Source organism: Capra hircus, chromosome 2 (assembly GCF_001704415.2).
Source record: "Capra hircus breed San Clemente chromosome 2, ASM170441v1, whole genome shotgun sequence".
NCBI classification, from domain to species: Eukaryota; Metazoa; Chordata; class Mammalia; order Artiodactyla; family Bovidae; genus Capra; species Capra hircus.
This window is the reverse complement of record NC_030809.1, coordinates 63,502,457-63,522,696: the sequence shown is the minus strand read 5'-3', so window position 1 is coordinate 63,522,696 and position 20,240 is coordinate 63,502,457. Positions and strand designations below refer to the sequence as shown.

General features: G+C 51.5%; 1 protein-coding gene across 3 annotated transcripts in view; it reads left to right on the top strand.

The window, feature by feature from the left end:
* Window positions 1-20,240, top strand: part of GLI2 (GLI family zinc finger 2) — a 259,097-nt gene that overhangs the window by 115,386 nt on the left and 123,471 nt on the right. The gene's annotated exons all lie outside the window — the stretch shown is intronic.

Below are 20,240 nucleotides of genomic sequence, written 5' to 3'. Positions count from 1 at the left end.
CCAGGATTCAGCCAGGCTTCTGGCTGGGCTGTTGAGAACTGAGTCTTTTTCCCCTCAACTCTCTAGGACCCAAGGTTCAGGGTGGCAGGTTTTGACCAGGATCTGTCTACTCTTATTCAGGCCATGCTATCAATCAAAATAATTCCAAGTAGAGCATCGAAGGTGCTGTTGAAGGCCTTTAGGTTCCCTGTTCTTCTAAGAAAATATTTTCGAAAGGAAAACCAGCACCCCCACCCCAATTGGGGTTCCCTAGTGAAGTCACAGGAGAGCTGTGATGCTGTTGATGTCTCATTGCAGGCTGAGGGCATCAGAGGGGCTTTGGAGGTGGGGGAGCCTGCAGTGTGGTCCAGCTCTGCCAGAGCCTGCAGTGTGGTCTCCAGCTGGGCCTGTTTCATCATCTATTACCTGTGGGCTGGAGTCCTCTCTGATGTCTCAACAGAGCCTGGAGTAACCCCTGGCAGGCTGTGCTTGCTCTTTCCCCCAGCTCTGAGTCTGTGATCAACACACTTGGGCTGTTGAAGGCCAAATAGTAAAGATCTCAGCGTTTGCAGGCCATACCTACGGTTTTTCTTACAGCTTCTCACTCCTGCTATTGATGGACTAGTAGCTTGGACAGTCCGTGCCTAATGGAGCAGGACCGGGGTTCAATCAGACAAGGGTAGAGGGTCAATTTGGCCCTCAGGCTGCAGTTTGCTAACTTACTCCCATTGACAAATGATGTTAGACTGAATCTACATCAAGTGAGTGAATCCATCCTCGTGGATACGAACTCCACTTTCTTTGTGTTTGCTGGGGGTGCAGAACACTTCAGAAGGTTTCCAGCCTCTGCCCAGACACCTCACTACCAAGTGCAGGGAGAGAGCACTGGTGGGGTGGGGAGTCAGAAGACCCACCTCCAATCAATCCTGTTGCCTGGAGCCTTTGCTGCTCTGCACCTCACTTTCCCCACCTGTCAAATGGGATGGTTGACTGATGTCTCAAAGATTCTGCCTAGCTCCAAAATTAATCTTCTTTTACCTGGAAGCTGTAGTTTTAGTTTGTGTCTTTGGCCACCCAGACATATTGGATGAGGTAATTTTGTCTTGCAGTCTGTCCCCCAAGAGGCATTTAATCTCTGGGCTGGTGGCTCTGTTGGTAAAGAATCTGCCTGCAGTGCAGGAGACTTGGGTTTGATCCCTGGATGGGGATAATCCCCTGGAGGAGGAAATGGCAACCCACTCCAGTATTCCTGCCTGGGAAATCCCATGGACAGAAGAAGCCTGGTCAGCTATAGTCCATGGAGTCGCAGAGTTGGACACATCTTAGTGATTAAACCACCATCACCATCACCCTGTCTTAGCAGAGCCTAAACCTTTAGTTGTAGGTTGGGTAGGGACCATCCTTGGTGCATCCTACCCATACAGTAGTATTGTGAAAGGATACCTTCACCTGTGACTTCCTGGGTGGCCCCAGGCGAGGCATGTGTTAACCCCTGCCTGCTCACCACCCAGAATTGATTCCTACGTAGCCTCAAGGGATGAACAAGTGAGACAAACTGGGGAAAGGGATGCTTTGGATGAGCAAACAGTGCAAAGCTTTATCCTTGTTATTGTCTGTCTTTTGGTTGTTCTGAGGGAAGATGCTATAAGACCAAGCCTGCTCACTGTCGCTCAAGGAGCTGCATCAGTCAGGCCCGATCCTGCACCCACCACTCAGCCAGGCCCAGGAATGCCCGTGCTGGCCCTTCAGTCGTTGCTTGAGCATGCGCATGGCAGTTGCCAGGGGGCTGGGTTGGTGCCTCCCATTTTGTCCTCAGAATTCTCTCCAGCCTTGGTGGCATGGGGGCTGGAGGAGCACTCCCTGGGAGAGCTGGAACCCACAAGCGTTTGGAGCTGCGTTCGCTTCTGGGCCGATGTGGCTTGTTTCACCACTAATGAACTGGGAGCTTCTGTTTCCTGATTTGAGTTATGGGTGATACCTGCCTAGAGACCTGGGTTTCCGTGGTAAATCATCCGCTTAGTAAATATTCATTATTTACTAGGCTCCAGGTGCTGTGCCAGAATTTATGTCTAATAAGATATTATTATGAGGTTTTCCTAATTGCCAGGCACAAGACTGAGTATTACCTGGATCAGCTCATTTGGTCCTCACAACAACCTTTCCCATTTCACAGATGGGAAAACTGAGGCTGAGCGGTCTCTAAGTCTCAGGTGGGTCTCGGCTGGACTGATTCCAGAGTGACTGTTGTTGGATGACTCCGCCTTTCCCCTGGTTAGCAGGGGGATATCACAGGGCAGGATGCCAAGCACAGGCTAGACCCAGCTATGTCTTGTCATTCGAGGTGTGTGCACTGCTTAGATGCTCCTCAGTCAGCAAGTCATTTTCTTGCTCTGAGCTGACTCCCTTCCACTTTGCTGAAATCCCCTCGTTTGGGAGTCATTCTCTGGAGCTCTGGATGGAGGTAAACTGTGGCCCTGGGCTCTGGACCCCCAAACCGTGGCCATTGATGGAGAAGGATTGGATTCTGGTCCACAGGTGTTGTCAGAAGGGGTTTCCTAAAAATCTTAGTAGACCTCAGTCCTGCCTGGCTGGATCTGGATGAGTCTTGGCATCTGTACTGTTAAGGAGGATGCTCTCCAAGTGGGTCCTATGGCTGTTGGGCCCCTGGCCTCTGGGTGGCTTGGGGCAGGCCAAGTGCATTCTGGGTGATGGCACCATTCTTGATATGTGGGGGTCCTGGGGGCCAGCACCTTCACTAGGCTGTCTCCTACCACCTGCAGTTGCCCCAAGGCCCACTCATTCCAGGCCAGGTCAGAAGGTGGGAATGGCTGCAGTGTTGGAGCCTCTGAAGGGTCTGGCTTTAACAAAGCCATGGCCCAGGCTTGGAGCCAGGCAGTCCCAGACTTGGGCCTCAGCATCCACTTCAACTTAACTCCCGTGGGTGAGTTACCTCCTCTCTCTGAGATGTGCTTTCCTTACATGGAACTCTGTGTCTGTATCTCCATCTGGGAGTTGCTGTGCGGATGACGGGGTCTGTCTGCACAGGGTAACAGTGGACCACGTGTCCAGCCAGGGCCTTGTAGGGAGGTGTTTCCCAGCTCTGATCCATGGGCCTCGCTCCTTGGAGCAGATTTCAGCTGTGTCTTTCCAGGTCTTAGCAGGGTCCTGACCCAAGAAAGACCCCAGCCCTCTTTGGTTTTGCTTCCAGGTCTCAGGTGTGTCTGTCTGTGCTTCTGGGGGACTTGGAAGGGCGAGCGGGCTGAAGGCAGGCTGACTCTGGAGTCAGGTGAGGTCAGGGTGAGCTCCTCCTCTTAGGCCCAGTGGACACGATGCTGAAGGCCCACAGTGCTGTTAGGGGCCTTAAAACTTTTTAATTGCTTTTTAAATGAGAAGAAAATAAATGACTAAAGTCTAGCACAGAAGTCTGGGTCATATTAATCTCTAAACCATATGTGCCTGAAATAGAATTTTAAAAATGAAGGAGCCCCCAAAGGCAAAAGTGCTCAGGGCTACGAGGGTCATTGTGTGCCTGGGGGAGGACGGCCACCCACTGCACCCCTCACCCTCCCCGAACCCCTGCCTGGGGGCTCTGTCTGAGGATCAGGAGAAGAAGAGCTGGCGGGTGGTGGCGGGGGAGAAAAAGGAGTGCACAGCCACAGGCATCCGGGCAGTGGGGTTCCCGAGATTCCAGCAGGGGAAAGGCAGCGATGGTTGTGTGTCTGGGTGTGTCGAGCCCCAAAATGCTGATTGGGAGCTTGATGATGGGGTAGCAGTGTGTGAGTGTTGAAAAATCACTCCTCACCGTCCCACAGCAAGCCTGGAGATTCTGGTCCTCAGATGCTCTGGCTGCACAGGGGACAGGGGTGGGGATTCCTGTTTGGAGCCAGGGAGTTGATTTCATCCAGTCAAGGCCAGGACCCAATGTGAAGGCTTAGAATACAGCTGGGTCCCTACCAACGCCCCTTTCCCTACCACGTGTGGTTCTAAAGCCCAGAAAGTGGGAGATCCACGGAGGGCGTGGCAGATGTCACCATCCCGAAACATGCTTCTTGTTTATCTTTTATTAATGACACGCACTTAGGTGGGGGTAGTGCTCAGAGCAGCCGTGGGAAGAGGGAGAAGGCATGAATAATACAGGCTGCATCTTGATGGAGCTAGTTGGGCAGTGTACACCTGAGCTGGTCGAGGATGCGCCTGGCCCCTGAACTTGGGAGGGAAGCTGTTCTTAGCTCTGGATGGCACTTACTGAGCCATCCCTGGGACAGCCCTGGGAAGGGGAGGCCCCAGCTCTGGCCTGTAGTTTGCACCAGCAAGGCTTGGGCCTCCTCCACGAACAAGTCTGTGATGTCTCGGGCTATGCAGTTCTACCCCGAATCTCATCACCTAGGGAACTTGGTGTCCAGAGCAATGATGCTCATACAGTGTGGTTGCAGCTGGGTGGTACCCGGCCCCCTGACACTGCTCTGGGTTTGTCTCCAGATTTTCATTTTATTTTTCAGGTGGAGATAGGGTATTCATGACAGAGATGAGAACTTAGGTCTGTTTTCCATTGTTCATCCTATTCTTGGCAACTTTTGCCTCGGGACCTGGCAGGAAAGACACTCTGGAGAGGGAAGAGTTGAAGGGAAACCAAGCCTCCTTGGCTCCTTCGCCTTTTCTGCTAAAAATGGTGGCAGTTCTGTGTTTCCACTAAAAATAGCTAGTCTTCCGTCAAGGCCACCCACACAGAGAATCTGGGGGCTGGGGGAAATGAGATGTGGGTCTTGGATATGTCCCACTTGCGTGAAGAGGTCTGAAAGCTGACAGATGGAGGCGTCCATGGGAGAGAGAGGGCGGGATTGGGAGGGGGCAAGGTGGAGCTTCTGAAGACCTGGGCTGCTTGTGCACGACGAGGGCAGTACTGTATTGTTGTCAGGCATTCCTCTGAGCTGCTTTAAGAGTAAATGGGAAAAAATAAAAGCAAATGGGTGGCAGATGAATGGATAAACTATGCTACACACATACAGTGGGATATTATTTAGCCTTAAAAAGCAAGGAAATTCTGACACATGCTACCCCATGGACAAACTTTGAAGACGCTATACTAAGCAAAATAAGCCAGTCATAAAAAGACAAATATTGTATGATGCCACTTATATGAGTTATCCAAAATAGTCATCCACAGAGACAGAAAGTAGAGTGATGGTTGCCAAGGACTGGGAGGATAGGGGATGAGCAGCTAGTGTGTGGTGGGGATGCATTTTAGTTCAGGAAGATGGTCACGCAAGAATGTGAATGTACTTAACCTTACCGAATTGTGCATTTAAAAGTGGTTGAAATGGCAAATTCTTGGTTATGAATATTTTACAAGATTTCTTAATAAAGATTCAGTGAGAGGTGACCCCTTTCTTCCTTGTGACTCCCCTGTGGAGAATGATTGAGATCAGGTTTTTAATCTTTTATGTCAGTAGTGATTAGTTGGTAATTGGCTTCTTCTGCAGAGAAACTAAAGTGACTCTCTTGGGTCACCAGGGCAGAGCACATGCATGCGGAGCCCCAGCGCTGAGCCTCACGCACCTGGGCATTTAGGGATCCCCCGGTGGAACAGTAAAAGTTTCCACTGAACAAGTCCCAGTCGGCACTGTGGAACTTCCAGACAGGTTTCTAGTCTCTCATCATTATAGATAAATTGACATTCAGTGTTTAACCAACATCTGCAGAAAGTCTGCGACATGAAAGAGCGATGTCAGCATAAACCATGGGCAGAGTATTGTTGCCAGGAGAAACCAAATTCAGGAAGTGAAAATGTAAATGAGAAAGATATCCTTCTCATGGGTATTCTCAGAAAGCATTGCATCCATAAAACAAGAATAGAATGCTATGAAATAAGAATTTTTAGAGAGCAGCAAAACAGCTTTCTAAAACTTGAAGTATAGTTGATTTCCAATGTTGTGTTAGTTTCTGCTGAACAGCACAGTGACTCAGTAATACATATATATGCATTCTTTTTTTATATTCTCTTCCATTATGGTTTATCACAGGATGTTGGTATAGTTCCCCATGCTGTACAGTAGGTCTGTGTTGGTTATCCATTCTCTATATAAGTTTGCATCTGCTAACCTCAAACTCCCAATCCATCCCCCTCTAGAAAAGCAGCTTTAGATTAACTATATGGTGGTGGAAATAAAAGGTTCATCGAAGGAATAGATGGAAACATCATGGAAAGGAGAATAAACAAGCAAAGGCAAAGAGAAATGAAGAGAGTTGAGAAAGCTAGACTGTTAAAGCAGGTGGTTGAACATGTAACTAATGGAAGTTACAGAAAATGGATGAGAGAAAATGATAAAAGAGTTAATAGAAGAAAATTCTCCTTATCAGAAAGATAGAAATCCTTACATTAAAATGCTCTTCTGCATGCCTAACACTTAAAAGAAAAAAAGTCCTATTTCAACATGTCTTTGTGAAATTTCAGATAACCAAGAATAAGGAGATTTTCTAAAAATGTCTAGAGAATGGGAAAACAAACACGCAAACAAAGACACAGTTTGTCTCCCCAAGTAGGAGGATGGTAACCGCCCTCTGGAGCAGCAGCAGCCTGTGTGGAAAGACTGTGACTTTGCCCTGGCAGGGAGAAGGGAAACAATCCATCAGACTCTCAACCTGTCACTCAGGGATGAGGGATGCTTTCAGTCATGAAGGAAGGACTCAGAGGTTTTACCTTCCATACCTCTTTCTTGGTTCCTTAAAGATCCTCTGATAAGGGAGTAGGTGAAGGAAGGGAAGACCTGGGACCCCAGCAGGGAGCCCCCCAAAGAGAGTGCTGCAAGGTTGGCACTGTGGCCACCTCCCGCATCAGTGCAGAAGGAACCAGGGGCGGAGGACCTGGGGAGTTGGGGAAAGGCATCATAGAGAGGCTACACACCGGGAGGAACAGCAGGCAAGCCGTCATTATATGGGAGGAAAGGGTGGCCTGATCCACGGTCCTGTGCTTGGTTGGCGGGCTTCCGCGAATCAAATTTTCCTCCATAGAGAAAATTGATCAAATCCTGAGCTCGTGGGATTAAAGAACCAAAACATGGTGTTTTAATATATTCCTTATAAGGATCACGTAGCTGTCAGAGGAGTTAAAAGTAGAGAAAGTTTTAAAAGTTCAAAGCAGATAAATGCCTCCAGACCACGGTGGGGGATGTCAGTGTTCATAAGCCTTTCTGTGCTATTTGCTTTCTTTTTTTTCATTGTATGCAGAAATGCCTAGATATTTTTTTAAGTTTAAAAAAAGAATCATGAAAATTAAACAGAAGCAGTATGAAATGGGCCATGGTTTGCAGCAGGATCCTTTTGGAGTGTACTCAGGGACCCACCGGCTTGAGCCCATTGATGCAGTCCATCTGGGCCTGGGTTGAAGTGACCTCTCAAGTGGGGACTTTTCAGCTCTGTTATTTTGCTCTGTTTGGGTTATTCTTTGGGGAAACAGATATGCAGACATATTGCCAGTGGGCCTGGGCAAGTTCGGAGCCAACGGAATGGTCATGGCCTTGTACTTGGGGAGGTCTGGCGGACACGGTCACTTGTTGCTTGGGCACCTGGCTCCTCTGGAATGCAGGTCTGCCTTGGAATGCTTTGTTTGGGGCTCTTTATGTCCTGGGAAGACCCACAGGTGAGGCAGGCTGGGTCCTTGCCCTTGGGAACTAAGCGTGAGTCAAGGCAGAGAGGGAGGCCCTACCATGGAGGCATTCCTGGAAGAGGGTGGCTAGTGCGTGCCAGGCTGTGGGCAGTGGGCTAAACTATTATGGTGCCTACGTCCATGGAGCTCCTGTGCCCTTGGAGGCAGTGGGGGTGGGGGGATAGATGATAAACAGGTAAACACACATGAGACCATTTCAGCAAGAGCTGCTAGGAAGGAGGTACCCAGCACAGGCAGGAGAGAGTGATCAGGGAAGGCCTCTCGGAGGAGATGATGTTGGAGGGCAGAGAGCCGTTATGGAGCTTAGGAAGCCTGTTTGCAGAGAATCCAACTGGGGCCAGCAAAGGAGGAGCAGAGGCCTACGGGGAGGAAGTGGAGATGTCCAGCAGGAGGGGCTGGTTGAGTGGGAGATCATCACATCTTGGAGAAGTACTCTTCTTGGCTCAGGACTGAGCTGAGACTGGAAAGGCAGGGCAGGGCAGGGCCAGGGGAGTTTTGAACTTCAGGCTAAGAGGAAGCAGCCCCAGACCCAGAGTGAGTGGGTAAGAAAGACCCTGGGGCAGCTCTGGGATTACAGCCTAGATGACATTTGCCACCATAAAATACACTTGGTGGTTTGGTGGTTTAGTTGCTAAGTCGTGTCCTACTCTTGCGACCCCGTGGGCTGTAGCCCGCCAGGCTCCTCTGTCCATGAAATTCTCCAGGTAGGAATACTGAAATGAGTTGCCATTCCCTTCTCCAAGAGATCTTCCCAGTCCAGGGATTGGGAAGATCTCCTGCATTGCAAGCTTCTTTACTGCTGAGCCACTGTTGACTTGGTAGCAAATCTCAAGCTTGGATTCTTGACGGAAATCTCAGCAGAGAAGGACACATGGAGTTTGCCATCCCTGTTCCACGCAGGCTGATGTCAGGCAGGGACAGGCGTGTGAGAGTCATTTCCTATGTGAGGAGCATGCTCCTGGCCCCGTTTGTGGGCCAGCTCTGCTCTGGGCCTGCCTGGGGCCACTTCAGGCCAGAGGAGGTGCTGGAATCCTCCCCTGCTCACTCCAGGCAAGCCCCAGCACCCGCCCATCCCTTGTCAGTCCAGCCTTGGGTGACATGTTCTGTGGGCACCAGTAAAGTCAACATGGGATGGAGGGCTGGCACTGGGAGCCAGGGCCGATGTCTCCGAGGCAGGGTCACTTGCACACACAGACAGAGGAACAGCTTTTCCTGGTGGGCTTGAAGAAGGCTTCCGTGCCCACACACATCTCCTGCCCGCCCCTCCCCAGCCCAGTTGGCACTGAAGCCTGGAATTCCATCATTAGAAGTTCATTCCTTTGGCTTGGAATACAAATGTCCCAGTGAGGAGATGACCTTTGCACCATCACTGCCATTGCTGGCCCTGAGCACCTCACATGTCTCAGCAGGGTGTCAGGGCCTTTGCCATTCCCTGGAACAGCTAGCCTCTACCAGCTGTGCCCCTAGGGGCTGTGCTCTGTGCTCGGTGTGGTTGTGCAAAGATGGCTAGCCTCTTGTGAGGGTGTCATGTGCGCTGAGAGAGAGGAGCAGGAGGAGCACCCTTCCACTTATTATGGCGTGTGTTCCATTAAGCTTATTATGGAAAGTCGGCTACGTCATCACTCTTGTCTGCATTTCACAAAAGGGGGAAATTGAGGCTCAGGGAGGCGGGTCACTTAAACATGTCTGTGCAACTTGAACTCAGCCTGGGCCACTGACTCCAATGCTAAGTTCTCCCTACTGTCCGTCCTCACTTTTCTGCCACTTCAGGCCAAGAACCTCGATGAATGAGCTCCTCTCTATTTCTGCCCCCTTTCCTTCCTTGGGTCTCCTCTGGTGTCAGCACCCAGGAGTGTTCAAGGATATAGCAATGCCTGCCTCCAGCGTCTCAAGTAGATCCTGTTGTGGGTGGCTGCACCGAGAGTCTGAGCCGAGACTGTCCCCATCTCATCACCCACGGCCGAGCCTTTCCAGTTCCCTCCTGCCAGGCCCCAGGCTGGGATTTGGGCTGCCCACATGTGGCAGGCTTGGGAAGGCAGCTCCTGAGCCAGGAGGCAGGATGGCCCATGGAGAGAAATTTGGTCAGTTAGGTGCTTCATTTGAAAGTGGACCTGCGCCCTCCCCTGGGTCTCTGCTGCCCTTAGGCTGTGTAGTGCCTGGCTGGCTTTGGCCTGGGACTGGCTACTGTGTGAGGGAACTGGCCTGACTGCCCACAGGACACCCCCACAACATCAAGAATCCCCAGGACCCTCTGAGCTCCAGAGTACTGCAGTCCAAGCCCTGCCTGCCCTCCCCCGCACTCTCCCAATATTCTGCAGACCTGTATCTCCTGGTTGCTTCTGTTGGCTGTCCAGTGCATTCCTCGTTCCTCCAGGGCATGTGAAGAAGCCTCATGTGGCTGGAATGGGATAAAAATCCAGACAAATAAGCCCCTGATGGGTGACTGGGCCCGTTGGTGGACCTGGCTCATTTTCAGGCCCAGGGGAGTGGCCCTCTTTGAGTTGAAACAGACCCAGGAGCCCTCTGACTTATGTCCAGGGGGTTGCTGCCTGGACAGGCAGAAGCATGGGCTGTGGGCTTGTGGAGGATGGCAGGAGAGTGTGGGTGGTGGGATGCTGAGAGGAAAAGTTCATTCCTCCAAGCTTTTTGGCTGTCCTAGTCTGAAGACCAGGGAAAGACTTCATGATGTATGTTCTCTTAGATGGACAGGGCTGAGAATCTTAGTCTCTGAAGCCACTGTGCTTCCTCTGTGGGCACCTGCAAAAGATCAAGATCTAAGTTGAGTGTGTGTGGAGGAAGGAAAAAGAGGAGTCAGGTAGAGATGAGAGGTAGAGACAGAAAAGAGGAAATGCCCTGATTATAGAGCTTCTGTCCATCCACACTCCCATCCATCCATTCACCCATCCCTCATCCTTCCGTCTATCCATCCATCTATCAATTCACCCATCCCTCCATCCATTCACCCATCCATCCATTCACTCATCCGTCTGTCTACCCCTCAATCCATTCACGCATCTCTTCATCATCCATCCATTCACCCATCCCTCCATCCATTCACTCATCCATCTGTCTATCCCTCAATCCATTCACCCATCTCTTCATCATCCATCCGTTTACCCATCCCTCCATCCATTCACTCATCCGTCTGTCTGTCCTTCAATCCATTCACCCATCTCTTCATCATCCATCCATTCACCCATCCCTCCATCCATTCACTCATCCGTCCCTCCATCCATTCACTCATCCATCTGTCTATCCCTCAATCCATTCACCCGTCTCTTCATCATCCATCCATTCACCCATCCCTCCATCCATTCACTCACCCATCCCTCCATCCATTCACTCATCCATCTGTCTGTCCCTCCATTCATTCACCCATCCCTCCATCCATTCACTCATCCATCTCTGTCCTTCAATCCATTCACCCATCTCTTCATCATCCATCTGTTCACCCATCCCTCCATCCATTCACTCATCCATCTGTCTGTCCTTCAATCCATTCACCCATCCCTCCATCCATCCATTCCATCCATTCATCACTCATCCATCCTCCTCAATCCATTCACCCATCTCTTCATCATCCACCCATTCACCCATCCCTCCATCCATTCACTCATCCATCCCTCCATCCATTCACTCATCCATCTGTCTGTCCCTCAATCCATTCACCCATCCCTCCATCCATCCATTCACCCATCCATCTATCAATTCACCCATCCCTCCATCCATTCACCCATCCATCCATTCACCCATCCATCCATTCACTCATCCACCATCTATCCCTTGATCCATTCACCCATCTCGTCATCATCCATCCATTCACCCATCCCTCCATCCACTCATCCCTCCATCCATTCACTCATCTCTCCCTCTATCTGCTCATCCATCTATTCACCCATCCCTGCATCCATCCATCCATTTACCCATCTCTCCCTCCCTCCCTCCATTCATCCATTCACCCTTTCCTCTATCCATCCACCCATCCGTCCATCCACCCACCCATCAATCTATCCTTCTATCCACTCCCCAACATCCATCCATCAGTCCACCAACCCACCCATCCACCCAACCACCCATCCATCTACCCAGCTCATCTTTTTATTGATCACCTGCTGTGTTCTTGCCATTTCCGTGCAGTTTGCACCTCCTCATTATAGCCCCCAATGGACAACCACACCTTCACTGGTTTTTTGTTTTTTTTTTGTTTTTTTTTTTGCACTTACAACCTGATCATGACCCGTGGCCCTTGCAAACTCTCCTTACCATTTTCTTATGATTCTATTTGTTTCTCTTTGCAAACCCTCAGAGGCTGTAAGCCCCTTCATTCCGAGTCATGGTTGCTTCTAATTCTCTTGGCGCTATCCCTGGAGCAGTCACTCAAAGCATCTTTAGAGGGTTGATGGCAGCATTACTGCAGACATTTAAATTCCTTGAGACTGAGGTTGCCTGGGCATCTTTCTAGAGTGGTTGGGGTGGAAAGGGAGTTCATACTTGCTGGGGCTCAGGGCAGGGAGGTGGTACAGAGCACGGTTGCATTTTGGAGCTGGATGAGAGTGGAATTGATTCCCAGGGCTGATGACCTTCAGGGAGTCACTTAACTTCCCTGAGGCTCAGTGTCTTTACTGTCAAGAAACAAGATGTAAACAGTCTGTGCAAGTACATGGGTGTGTGTATCCATGGTACCTGCGTGTGGCTAGTGGGTGATGCCTTCCCCTCTCCCGTGTCCATAGATTCAAAGACTGATTAAGGCCTCCTTTGACACCCCCGCCTCCACCTTGTTGAGTTGGGATGGGCAGAGCCGAATGAAGCTTTCTGAGGATGCAGGACTCCCAGGCCAGGGCAAAGCTGTGACCTGCAGTGGGCATCTTGGATGTTTCTTGGTTCTCCCTCTCCTGGCTCTACCCTGCTCTGCTTGCATCCTACTGTTTTCCCTCTTGGGCCTTAGTGTCCCCCGGGCAGGATGGGGAAAGACACAAGCTGCTAAGTGACTGGAGGGCCTGGGTTTTGCCTGATGCCTTGTGTGGGCCCTCCACCTTGGGCTCCCGTGCAGCTCAGTAGCCAGTGGGCTGCTTCTCACTGGGTACCTGGGCAGTGATGGAGGTGAGCTCGGACTCAGAAGACATCAGGAGGTGAAGGGGAGGCTTAACCCTGGGGGATGCATACAACGCTGGAGGCCACAGGCTTTTAATCAACTGAATTCCCTCCACCCCTCCCGACTCCACTTATTACCTATTAAATAATTATCTCATTTGGAAACTGTTTCTTAATGTAGGGCAGACTCCTCCCTGAGGCATGGGTTTTGCAATGGATTTGTCTCCTGCGTGTTCTAGGTTGGGACAGGACTGGAGCAGTCTTGCCCCGGCAGTGCCTGTGCACGAGACTCAGTCCTGGCTGGGCTTTGCCAAGGCACAGCCAGGTGGGGCGTCGCCTCCCCGAGCCCCAGGATGACCTGGCTAATAGCTTCATTACAAAGATGCTCTTCATCGTCTCATAAAAGAGTTTGCCTGGGGCTGGGCAACCTCCAATTACTTGATATTTTCTGGGGCCCTCCCCAAACATCTGGCAATGACAGAGATGGAAGGGGCTTTTTTCCTTTTTACAGGTGAGGCCCTGGGGAGGGGAGGGACCATCCTGAGGTCATATACTGAGTTGGTTGTAAAAGTAGAAGCCAGGGCCTCCTGCCTGAGAGAATCCAGAGCTTTCTCCACTTCATCCTTCCTTGGTCTTGGAATGTCATGTTCACCAAATGTGGCCCCCTCCCCTTTTGTAGGAAGGGGTTGTTTCCTGAAACCAGAGCTGGGAGACTGTGCAAAGAGTGAGTGAGTGATGAGTGAAGACAGCTAAGCCTCACAGCAAACAACCCTATAGAGGAGCCTTCTTCTTTTATTAAAAAGTTATGCCTGCTTTCCAGAATGTGTGTAAACAGTCCTGAAGCCCATATAGAAAAGCAGGCCTCGCCCCACCCTGTCTGCTCCCAGAGGTCATCACAGTGGCTGGCCAGGCACGTGTCCTCCCTTGGCTACAGGGTGGAAGATGGATGGGGTTGGAGAGGAAACTCAAGAGGCTGGGGGAGTTTGTTAAGGTCCCCCAGGTGGATCAGTGGTTGTGGACCAGGGCTGTGTCCAGACTTACTTCCTGATCTACAGTCAACCCCGACAGGAATTTCTGTCTCCTTCACACCGTAAGATGCTGCAAGGCATGACTTCGGTCCCCGTGCCACCACGGAACTGTGTGGCATGCTGTATGTCCCACCTTGGCTCACCTGGGCTCCTTCATCTGCATGGTAGGGTCCCTCATCCTCTCCCTGCCTTCATCCTGGTCTTGAGACTCACTCCAGTTCTGGCCCAGGCCCTGGAGCTCTCTGTGCTCAGGCTGGTTCTCAGTGTCATTGATAGAAGATCTAAAGGCTCCCCTTGGGAAAGGAGGGGTGGGATGAATTGGGAGACTGGGATTGACATCTGTACCCTACTGTATGTAAAACAGATAACTAATGAGAACCTACTGTAGAGCTCAGGGAGCCATACTCCCCAAATAGGAAAGAAATCCAAAAAGAGGGTCTACATGTGTATGTATAACTGATTTATTTGCTGTACAGCAGAAACTAATACAACATTATAAAGCAACTAAACTCCAATAAAATTTTTAAAAAAAATAGAAAAAGTAAAGGTTCCCCATGGACTTGGCCCAAAGTCAGGACTCTGGGATTGGGACTCACCAGTGGTCACTGTTGCCTGGAGTGGGGAAGGGGAACTTTGGTGTGAAGGATGAGTGGCTGAGCTGTGTGGAGGGACCCGGAGTGGGCATTTCAGACAGCTGTCCTGGTAGGTCAGAGATGTGTGAAGGGTCTGGAGGGAACCTGTTTGCCGTGGGAGAAGGTTCGGTGGAAGATTCCACTGTGTGCAGGCAGGGGCTCCTCATAGAGCCTGGGCTCAACTCCGTTGTTAATAGGTAGTCATTGAAGGTTCTAGAGCAGTGGAGGTGCTAGACACAGGGGATGAGGAAGGAGCTGGGCTCTGTAATTCAGTTCTGTGAGGCCTCAGAAAAATCACCCCACTTCTGATACTGTCGGGGTCAATGTCCCTAACTTAGAGGGTTGTTGTGAAAATTGGAGCTGATTTCATTACATACCTGATGCAACCCTCACAGGCAGGAAATGTGCAGTGCTGGTGGTTGTGATGTAACCCATGTAAACGATGGTGACTGAAGCTGAGGGCCGGACCACTAGGCCCGTAAAATCTTGGGGCCCCAAAACCTGTGCCCCCAGCAATGAAACTGTGGTTTATTGTTCACTGATGGGTGATGGGTGATGGGTGATGGGTGATGGGTGATGAATTAAGATGCTGAATCCCTTTGCTCTCTTGCCATCCCAGGGCTGCCTATGTTCAAGGCACCATGACCCTGCCAGGCTCCAAGGATGCCTGTAAAACACTGCAGTGGGTGTAGGTCCCGTGTGTAATGAGTGCTGAAGTGAGTATCGAACACCCAAAGTCCTGGCAGGCCTGGCCTGTGATTCAGCTCAGGGTGACAAGAACTGGGAGATGGTCCTGATACCAGGCCCGTGGCCGGGGCCAGCTGCCCTATAGCCAGCCACGTGGGCTCCTGTCGAGTCCTTTGGTTCACTTCCTTGCTTTTGAAAACAAAAAATCAGTCTCGTGTTTTAGTCTCTAAGTCAGGCCGGGTCTTGGGCCCCCTGGGGAAGTGGACATGGTGGATTGCTGATGCCACGGCGGGGCAGACTCTCCACAGCCCCAGCAGTGCCCTCCCACCTCCCTGACCTTGGGTGTGTGAGAGCCTGCTGAGCTGAGCTCCTTTGTTAACACAGATGAAAAAGGCCTTAACCTGTGGGTGCTGAACTGCTCAACCTGGAAAGGTGACTTGGCTGCCTGCACGGCAAGTGCTAAGAGGCTCAGGAGCTGGCCTGTCTACCCTACAGACTCATTACCGCTGGACCACAGTGGAATCGCAGAGCTAGGTAGGGATTGTGTCTGCAGGCTCCGACAGCTCTGCGGATTTCAATGAGCTGATCGCTTGTCATTTTTTATTAATGAGCGAGTGCCTGATTCATTATACATCTGAGGGGTGAGCCACCCGAGATGGGGAGGAGGAACATGGAGACGCACAGCCGCCATGGAAGGGGTGGAGTGGCCCCATGTGTCTTTTCTTCCTCTTTTCCCAAAAGAAACAAGTCAGAAAAGGTGTCTGTCTTGGGCAGGCCAAGACAGATGACCTGCTGTGTGATGACAAAGGGGAGGTGGCCGGATGGTCCCTTAGTCTGGGGGCTGCAGCACTTGGGGAGTTCTCTGTGGCCACTTTCCCCTGGTTTCTCTAGTTCAAAGTCCCCTGCTTACCTGTGCCTTGACCGGGATGGGCGGGGAGTAGTGAGCAGAGGGAAGCTAGGCACCCCCAGGCCTGGGACTCTTGATGAAGGAAAGGCTCAGCGAGCCCAGATGTCTATGAAGGAGGTCCTCGAGGAGACCTGGAATGCACTTTGGGTGAGCGCTGGCCCCAAAGGCATTTGCTAAATGTTTGTGGGATGAACACATGCCTGCATGGGAGATGCCTCCTAACAGCAGGATGCAGTTCACCCGCCACGCTGCCAGCCCTCGCCCTGTGCCAGGCTTCCTGTTGGGCGCTGGAGACACGGCAGTCCTTGCTCTCCGGGAGCTCTTGGGAGTCCTGGAGTCTGTCTGTCCTGTCCCTGCACCAGCCGTGGGATTTCAGACACTCTTGTTTCCTTATCTGCAAGATATGCTGAGCAGTATCTGCCTGGCTGCCTCTCCCGTGGGATGGATCAGCTGTGAGAGCTGGAAGCCCTTGGCAGGGGCCGTGGGTCCACCAGGAGCACCTGGCATCCAGGTGAGCTGGCCAGGCATGCCTGGCCTGGCAGGTGGGGACTGAGCTTTTAAGGAGAGCTGTAGCGTCTTTCTCAATATAATAGTTGCACTGTGCATGTGTTGAGCAGGCGCTACGTGATTCTGGGTGAACGAGAGGGGTCTCCAACAGCCCTGGGGAAGTGGGAGGTGGCCGTGTTCTCTGTCAGTTGTCTGTGGGTCTGAGGTATGAGAGCATCACAGCAGCAGCCACGGCCACACAGCTGGCTGTGGGCTCTGCCACGTTCTAGCTGTTTCCACTGGTGTTTACAGCATCTGCTTTCTCGGGTTATAAGATGATGGGAGCCCTGGGAACAGCCTTTGCTGTGGCTGAACCATTGGAGGACCTGGCTTAGGTTACTCACAGCTTGACCTCCTTTCCTCAGGTCAGCTGGTCAGTGAGAAGAGGATGTGTCCATTGGGGGCCCTGAGAGAGGCCTTGGGAGACCCTGGGAGCATGAGGTCTGCTTTGAGGTCCCCTACGAAGGGCTCTCAAAGACACCAGCTGCCCCCTCCACACCCAGCCCGCTGCGGCCCTGGCCAGTGGCCACACTGCCCCCAGTGAAGGATTGTGTGAGCCGCCAGTGCCCGCCCCTTCCCCAGCACCCCAGGAGGACCAGCCCTGGCTGTGGAGTCCATCCCAGCCTTCTCTGCCCTGATGATGCGCTGTCTGCTTTGCTTCAAACCCTAGGACGCAACAGGCATAGCACACAGATCCGTACTCTGTTGTAATCAAATGCTTAGTGGTTTCCAGTTTGCTTCGTTATCAGGATTGTATTGCATTTTTAATTTTTTTTAATTAATTTTTATTATAGTTGATTTGCAGTGTCGTATTACTTTGAGATGTGCGGCAAAGTGATTCAATTAAATGTATACATATATCTACTTTCAGGTTCTTTCCTACATAGGCCATTACAGAGTACTGAGTAGAGTTCCCTGTGCTAAACAGTAGGTCCTTATTAGTTATCTATTGTATGTACAGTAGTGTGTATCTGTCAGTCCACTCTCCTAGCTTATCCCACCCCACTCCTTCCCCTTTGATAACCATGAGTGTATTTTTTGTATCTGTGACTCTATTTCTGTTTTGTAAATAGGTTCTTTTGTACCTTTTTTTTTCTTGATTCCTCATATGAGTGATATCATATGATATTTATCTTTCTCTAGGGACTGTATCTTTAAATAGAAGTTTTAACTAGTTATGCAGTTTCTCAGCACATCGTGGGTCACCAGGAAACCCACTCACACATTATTCACTATGGAAAAATGCATCTGGGGTCCAAATCATTGGTTTGCAAAATGCTGAACTTGGGGAACACAGCTCATTTGTAAGTGGGAACAGCCTGGATTCAGAATAAAATCAAGGTTCTGATGTATCCTGTCTCACAAAGGCAAAGATAAGCCCGGAGAGGATGAGGCTAGGGGACCCCAGTCAGGAAGGCTGGTGCTCAGAAGAGGCAGGGTTGCAAGGGCAGGAGGGAAGCTGTGTGCTGGGCCTGTGGGCACATTAGATCAGTGAGAAGGCCAGCTTATCAGCTAATTGGGGGGGGGGGGCAACCAGAGAGGTAGACAGCTTTCCAAGGGTGGTCACTCGATTTGGCCATCATCTGCAGGGCTTTTGTGGGGCCACATTTTCCAGGGTGTGGAGAACCTGTGTCTGAGTGGGATGCTCCCTGAGCGTGGAGTGGGGAGAGACCAGTTGGGTACTGAGGGAGCTGCTGTGGTCCTCCTCCATGGCTTTGTTGCCAAGCTATGTCTGTTTTCTACCTGCTCTCTCTAGTATGGCTTCCTCGGGGCCAAGGCAGCGTGAAATGATCCTCTGGGCCTATGAGTAATGTTCTCTGCTGACCCTGGTGTGTTTATATGTCTGGGGGAAAGAGAGAGAGAGAGAGAGTCGTACATCGTGGACTTCCTGGAGGAGATTCTACTACCTTCATGTCCCTGAGCTGGCCATTAGACACAGAATGGCTTTTGCTCTCTCTGGGCTTCCCAGGTGGCGCTAGTGGTAAAGAACTTGCCTGCCAACGCAGGAGATGTGAGACTTGGGTTCGATCCCTGGGTTGGGAAGATCCCCTGGAGGAGGGCACGGCAACCAACTCTAGTATTCTTGTCTGGAGAATCCCATGGACAGAGGAGCCTGGCGGGCTACAGTCCATAGGGTTGCAAAGAATCAGACCTGACTCACACACACAGGGCATTTGTAAGTCACAGGAGGACATTTCTTAAAGCTCCCTTAAGCTTGGTGGAAGAGAACCACCTTACTGCTGCATGTGGAAGATCTGAACAGGAGGGCAAACACCTTGGGAAGGGCTAACTGGAGATGAGTGTGGGGCCCAGAGAGCAGCCCTTTTTGTGGGGTGTCCATGGTTGGGCCAGGAGCTGTCTCATTCTGGCCCAAGGGGACGGAAGGACGATGACATCCTGTGGTCCTGTCCCTTCAGGCCACCTCACTTCTGTCTCTGAGTAGGGTTGGGGATGGGGCGGGCTGTATAAATCCAGCTTGAGCTTCTAGAAAGTTTAGAGGCATAATTGTAGTGATTTGGGAGGCTCCAGACAGCCACATGCCTTAAGTCAGGAAGCATCTCCCTGGATGATTGAGAGCAAGTAGCTGCTAGGCCAGTTCTCAGTTGTCTGGGGAGGAGCCCTGGCCCCCACCTGCACCATGGCTGGCTGAGTGGTGTCCTTGCCACCAGGAGAGGCTCTGGCCTGCAGCCTCCCACCCCACCCCCAGACCTTGCACTCCCCCGAGGCTGAGGCTAAGTTTGGGTCACTTCCCTTGTGTTTTTTTTTTTTTTTTTTTTTTTTGTGGGCTCTGTGGTGCCATCTGAGGCCACACCACCCAAGAAGGGGCCTGCTTTTTCATTTTGCTGACCCAGGAGGTTTGGGGATGAGCTTTTTGTGTAATCAACCAAGACAAACCTCTGACCCTTTGCATCTCCACCCATCCCATCTGGTTTGGCTGTCTCCTCCGCACCCTCCTATCCCAGGAAGTAGCCTTGACTCAGCTCCAGCCCTGCTGTTTGGAGTGTGGAGGAAGTGAGCAGGTCTGAATGGTGCTGACCTGGGATCCAGAGGCCCCAGTGATGCCCAGGTCCTGTGGGTGGGGCCCTTTCTGAGTGTGAGGCCTCACTGGGGGCTCTGTTTCTGGGGCCAGAGGCTGGCAGTGTGCCCTGGGCAGGTCAGAGGTGGGACAGAGGTGATGGTGATGGGCAGGTGGGCCACACCCAGCCTGGTGCCTCGTGCCCATGGGCAGCACTGCCAGGACTTTGAGTGAAGGATACACTTGGTGTTTCTGCACACAGTTCCTTCAAGATCCCAGGGAAGACCGTTGCGGCCTGGGCTCCCTTCCTAACTTAGGAGTGGGTTCCACAGGCTCTGCCCCCTGTGTACGAAGCTGTCTTGCTTTGGGAGCCTCCAGGTGTGCTCCTGACAGCTTAAGTGGGAGGATTTGGAGGGTGGTGGCAGGGGTGACGTTGGCCACGCTCAGTGGGTCCCTGTGGCAATGTGGAATCGGGGACCTTCTAAAGAGGAGTGGAACTCCAAAGGGTCAGGGTGTGAGGAGGGCTAGATGGCTCAGAAGCTTCCCTCCTTCCGGTCATGCCCCACCCCCCGCCCCCGCCCCCGCCCCTTTCCATTCCTGAAATGAATTTCTAGCCTCTTATATTTCTGTTAATCCCATTAAGGCAGGCTTTCCCTTTGGGGACAGAAGGGCCATCTTTCATTTTCATGAT